The sequence below is a fragment of the Tiliqua scincoides genome, chromosome 8 (assembly GCF_035046505.1).
Source record: "Tiliqua scincoides isolate rTilSci1 chromosome 8, rTilSci1.hap2, whole genome shotgun sequence".
In the NCBI taxonomy this organism is placed as follows: domain Eukaryota; kingdom Metazoa; phylum Chordata; class Lepidosauria; order Squamata; family Scincidae; genus Tiliqua; species Tiliqua scincoides.
The window spans coordinates 26,780,869-26,787,273 of NC_089828.1; the positions used below are offsets into that span (position 1 = coordinate 26,780,869).

Consider the following 6,405-nt stretch of genomic DNA (forward strand, 5'->3'; position numbering starts at 1 on the left):
TAAAAGTGAATAGCTAGTGTTGGGAAAACTAGCCCCAGCACATAGTCAGAGTGCCAACCAAAAAGTAACTAATTGCAAAAAGGCAAAAAAAAAAAAAATTACCCTAGTGTTTTTTTTTACCTGTGGGTTGAAAAACATTTTTTATCACACATGCACAAAAACTAAAAAAAAGTCATTGAAGTACTAACATGGTTAGTAAAATATCAGAACCCATTATAGTTGTGACATTCTCTCACCTACCCACTGAGCATGTTCTTATTATTAATGGGCAATTCACCTGCTGGGGAGGGGGTAGGGATCTACAACGAAAGGATGGCAAATTGTACACAGCAAAGAGCAGTTGGGCAATTTTGAATGTGGACACAGAAAGAGAGGGACCCCGAGAGAGTTGTGAGTTGGCAGAAGGCACCTGGAGAGCAGGGCCTATCCTGTGGGAGTCATGGATCTGCTGAGTTCTAGGAGTGCCTTCTGTTTGCCTTAGTTTGTGCTCTGCCTGTACATTTGTAAGTAATGCAGTGATCATAAAGTATCCATAAACAAAGCAATGCAATGAAACAAACCACATTGAAATATCTCTACTCTATCAAAAGTTATAGCCAAAAAACCAGTGGGTGCAAGGCAATGGTACATCACCATGACCACTGCCCAGGACATTGGCCCCATCCACTGCATGGGAGGAGGTCCATCAAAGGAGTGACACACTGGCCTCCCACACTGGGTGATGCAAACTGTAGTGACGCCGCTGTCCATAAACTTCCACTGCTTCCTCATCCCAAATGAAAAAACTAGGCCTTGGAACTTCTTGCTGCTCTGGGAGGTGGAGTGCATGCAACAATACAAGTACAGAATAATCCCTTAATACTGATTTAATTATTTAGCTATCAGATCAAACTGTTTAAAACTTACTCCAGTGCAACCAACTTTCCAATGGATTTGTTCACTTTCTCAAACTCTGCTTCCTCTTGTCCAGGTAAGTGGACAACATCCCATCACTTTGATTTGGAAAATTCTCTCCCCTGAATCTCCTTGCCTCTTTCATAGTGGCACAAGCCATAAAATGTAAACTTTCTTTTAGCTCTATTTATACAAGAACAGAAGGAAGCTTGAAATATGTTTGCAGTTTTTGTTTTTCAAAGCCCTTTTTTAAAAAAAACTGTTAGTAGTCTTTCTTAGCAAACATTTTGTGTGGCTTCCGTGCAAGGTTTACCTGGGAAGAAAAAACCACGAGCAACTTCTCTGTTCCCACCAAAACCTCAGAAGAACAAACAGATGTTTCTCTCCTTTCACAACTGTCACTCTGTCTCTTGCTTTAATGGCAATGTTAGAAGATTGAGAAGAAAGTCCTCGAAGCTTTAATGCCCTGATGTTTCTGCCCTGATGAATGTACGTTTTTAAAATCTCAAACACACCTCTCCAATTTAAAAAAAAAATGATCCAGACTGCTAGAATGAATGGAGACCCTTCTTCAAACAAAGCAGGGAATGAAAGCAACAAAGACTTTAAGAATTCAGACCCATTCTGAACATCCTGTGGTCCCTATCCCTATACTATGGTCCTGTTTTCTACTGAATCACCATTCCTGTTTTGTCCTTTGGTGAGATCTTGGAATACCTTTCCTAAATTATTCTATAAATTCAACTCCTTCCCCCAAGTCTAGAGAAATTAAATCATTGAGTGAAAGGTAAATATATCTTCTTACTAGTACGTGTGTATGAACACACGCTAATTAAGGCACGGTGCCAAGTTCAGTCTCCTGTTCCACTTCTGTCACAGCTGGTGAGGTTTAAATCTGAACGGTTGGTAACATGCTATGGGGGAAATCTGGAAATAATCTGGAAAGCCTGAACTATCTTCATGCGGGTAGGGCATTTGCAGACAATAGCCCACTTCATCAGATGTAAGAAGCAGACTGAGAAAGGGGCCGCTATAGAAACATGGTGAATACCTTCTAATTCAAAATGTCTGGCTCTGTCTGTAACCCAGTGAAGCTGAAGCTCTTGACTTAATGCTGGTGTACTATTGGGGCTAATAGTGGGAGCTAAGAGGCATGAACACTAGATGGTCCTTGTTCACTCAGGGCCACCACCCCCCATCTGCAAAATAGGCATTTCTATATATTAGTGATTCAATTTCCAGGACTACTGTGAGGATTATTAACCTGAAGTACACATATAATGCATTAAACACTCAAAAGTGCTCTCTAACAGCATGGTTTCCGTGGATTGTGGTCTGAGCTGTTAATGATTCAAACCAGTCCCTTCCCTGTAGGAATATTATGCTTACAAAAATTTCTGAAGCCATGCTTTTAAGCATTTATATAGTGGTAGCAAGCAAACACAAGCAACAGTTCTCCCCCCCCCCCCCACACACACATTTGAGTGTGTGCTTTTAAGATGCCCAGTAGCTTTCTAATTGAAACCTGGGAATGGCAACACAAAAGAATGGCAAAAAGCATTACCGTTCACAGGTGCTTGCACTGAAAGTTGAGTCTTGAGGAGGAGAGTAAGAACTGTAGCTGCAAAAGCTGTGCTGGACCTCGTGGCTGACATCTCCAGGAAAGTCTTTTGACTCCTCTTGCAGTTCACTCCAGAGTTTGCTGTCCTGTCTTTCTTTTGTGGCAGTGGGGAGTCTTCCTTGGAACAAGCCCACTTACAAGTGACACATGCATGCACAAAGTGCTGAGCACCAGCTAATGAGCCGCTGCCTCTCCACTCTGGCAGCCTTTGATTCTCACAGCCTCCAAGCAAATGATGTCAGCAAAGAACCTGCCTCCCTGTTCACATCTTATTAGTGAAACTGAGAAGTCCTCTGGCCAGCCCTGTAACTTGAAGCATCCAGTCTTGATTTGGAAGTGGGAACCTTTTCTAAACACTGCATCCTAGCCTCTGCTCATTAAGGGATAAAGCAGAGCTCTCTGACTCTCTCCCTCCCCCCCCCCCGACACTCCCCATGACTAAACGTACTCTGTGTTCTGTGATCCCCAGTCCAGCACAAACCTTCTCTTCCACAGGTGAGTGTGAAATATCTCTCCATGTGCAGTAATATACAGAATCATGAACTAGAATGCTAATTCAAGCATTAGAAGAGAAATAAAAGAGGACATCTATGAGCCCCTCTTAAAACAACTATATGCACAAGGAGACATCAAAAGGAAAAAGCAGCAGTTCTTAGTAGTGCAGTGGTGGGTCCCACTCTGGATTAGTGTGTCTCCTCTGCTTATGGCAGTCAAACCATCCAGATCTGGGCTGATGGAAAGACAATAGTTCCACCAGAGGCAGGATTCTGCCCTCCCTGGACACATAACAGACCCCATTCCAAAGCTTGAGAATCAATGAGTATTATACTGTTATTATCAAACCTGGTTCACTAAAATTGGTTAAGGACATAAGAACAGCCCCACTGGATCAGGCCATAGGCCCATCTAGTCCAGCTTCCTGTATTTCACAGCGGCCCACCAAATGCCCCAGGGAGCACACCAGATAACAAGAGACCTGCATCCTGGTGCCCTTCCTTGCATCTGACATAACCCATTTCTAAAATAAGGAGGTTGCACATGCACATCATGGCTTGTAACCCATAATGGATTTTTCCTCCAGAAACTTGTTCAATCCCCTTTTAAAGCAACCAGCCCAGATGCTGTCACCACATCCTGTGGCAAGGGGTTCCACAGACTGACCACACGCTGAGTAAAGAAATATTTTCTTTTGTCTGTCCTAACCCGCCCAACACTCAATTTTAGTGGATGTCCCCTGGTTCTGGTGTTATGTGAGAGTGTAAAGAGCATCTCTCTATCCACTTTATCCTTCCCATGCATAATTTTGTATGCCTCAATCATGTCCCCCCTCAGGCGTCTCTTTTCTAGGCTGAAGAGGCCCAAACGCCGTAGCCTTTCCTCATAAGGAAGGTGCCCCAGCTCAGTAATCATCTTAGTCGCTCTCTTTTGCACCTTTTCCATTTCCACTATGTCCTTTTTGAGATGTGTTTAGTTAGTATTTTCTGGTATGACTATTTTGAAATTATTGTTATTTAGCTCCATCCATGTACATAGTGCTTTTTAAATTAAGTATGAGAGGGTAGCTCTTGCCCCAAGGGACTTACAATCTATATAACAACAGAAGGGAGACAACAGAGGAAGGGACGGGAAATAGAGGCAGTGAAAAATATTTGATCACAGGGCTGGTCCAAGACCGCCTGCAGCCTGAGGCTGCAGGCTAAATGCTCCCCCCCCCCAACTGAATATTGTGGCAGCCTCTGCTCCTCCCATTTTCCAATGTTCAAGCTCAACACTTCTCCCCTCCACATTTCCTCTTTCTTTCTGTCCCCGTCTTCCTTTTCCAATCCAGGGAGTGGAAAGTGTGGGTGGAAGCAGGTAGGCAGATGAACACCCCTCCCCGCCCACCAATCTGCAGCTTTAGGCTACCACTTCAGTTGGCTTCATGGATGGGCTGGCCCTGTGCAATCATCTCAGACACAAGCTTAGTTACAGTGAGGAATGAGAACTCATAGTGCTGTCCTATGTATGCTTACTCAGAAGTAAGCACCACTCCATTCAATGAGACTTATTTCCAGGAAAGCACATATAGGATTGCTGCTTTAGGCATTGTGCCAAAGGCATCACTAAAAGGGTGAGTTTTGAAGGAAGTTCAGGAAGCGGCATTGTGTAGGTGCTCTAGGAGGCAATGTGAAGCAGAAGAGGCTGAGGACCAATTTTCCAGCACCAGTGGTTGGTTGGCAACCTTCAGTCTCGAAAGATTATGGTATAAACCTACAGCACCCGGTATTCCCAGGTGGTCTCCCATCCAAGTACTAACCAGGCCTGACCCTGCTTAGCTTCCAAGATCAGACAAGATTGGGCATGTGCAGGGTAACAATTGCTGCAGACATGCCAATGGAGCATGCGCTGCACTCTGCAGTGAGGGGGCAATCACAGAGGCCTTCTCCAGGTCAGGGAACATTTGTTCCTTTTCCTCAAGGCTGCATTGCAGCTGCACTGGCACTGGAAAGTTGGATAGGATTGGGCCCTAAGTTAAGGAAGCAAGAAGCCTTCAGATGGCTGAGAGTGGTGGAAGCCAATGGGATATGGGAACTGGATGTTTGGGAGTGGCAAGTCAGGTAAGAACAGGGAGCCTGTGCTGGATCCAGGAGTGAACAGGAAGTCAGCATTGTGATTTAAGGAAGGTTGTGAATGGCAGATGTACCAACAAAGGAGCTGAATTATTTTGGCAGTAGTCCAGTTGTTGGATGCAAGAGGTGCCTCTCTGAACTAAAAAAAAAACCCCAAAGAAAAAGAGTAGCACTAATTTTACCAATACCTACATTTATTAGAACTAATGAAAACACTACAAAGTTAGACACATTGAGGGAGGAGGTGGATTCTTTGTCACTGTACATCTTCAGGCAGAAACTCAGTAGACACCTACTGGAGATGCTCAAGTCTAAAAGGATTTCCTGCTACAAGTAGGAGGTTGAACTAGGTGATCTTGTGAGTCTCTTCCAACTCTATGATTCTATGATAGTCTCCCCTCCCTCCATTTTGCTTAACAGCAGACATAAAAAAAAGAATTCTGGAGAACTCCAAAGTTTGCTTGCTACTTTATGACATTTTAGTTGGCCCTAGTAAAAAGTTTTGCCCTAATTTGCTTTTGGATTTTTTTTTTCCTAATGAACTGTCCAGTTCTCTCTGGAGCTTATGTTGATGGTTCTCATAATCTGTCAGTGCAGACCAGGGGTGTCCAAAGTTTTTGGCAAGAGGGCCACATCATCTCTCTGTGTCGGGAGCGGGGGGGGGGATTTACATTTAAAATTTGAATATATTTACATAAGTATACATAAATGAATGAAGGTCTTACAATAGCTCAACGCCTACAAAAGGCCTTGCACAAAGCAAGGCTGGTTTTTCCTTTGCTGCTGCTACTGCATCACGGGTGTGAAACAGCAAGCAGTGGAGAAAGCCCTCATCCCACAGCTCACATGAGAGGTCAAACAGTCGCCCTTACGCAGAGAGCGGTTGCATCGGGCCAGTGCAGGCTCCAGAGGGCCAGAGACTCATTGGAAACTGGGGGCTCCCTGAGGGCCGCACTGAGAGGCCTTGAGGGCCTCATGTGGCCCCAGGGCCAGGGTTTGGGCACTCCTGGTGCAAACTGATGGTGGGAAAGCTACTCTACTGTTTGGTGGGCTGCAGCTGCCAGGGCAAATGGCTAGGGCCTGCGTGCTGGCAACAGGCCTGCTGAACCACCTTCATCCCCCGTTATCGCTGGTAAGTTTGCAGTGATAACAGTTTGGGAGAATCGGGGTGATTTGGAGTGGGAAGGGGGCTGGAGTTTGGGAGAGGAACTTGGTAGCAGCCAATCCCTCCTTTTCTTCCTGGTCTGGACCTGCCCTGGGACTTATGCCAGCTAAAGATTT

The 6,405-nt window shown here is 44.9% G+C and overlaps 1 pseudogene; it reads right to left on the bottom strand.

The window, feature by feature from the left end:
- Nucleotides 1-4,762: 4,762 nt before the first annotated feature.
- Nucleotides 4,763-4,882, bottom strand: LOC136659648 (5S ribosomal RNA; annotated as a pseudogene).
- Nucleotides 4,883-6,405: the final 1,523 nt, after the last annotated feature.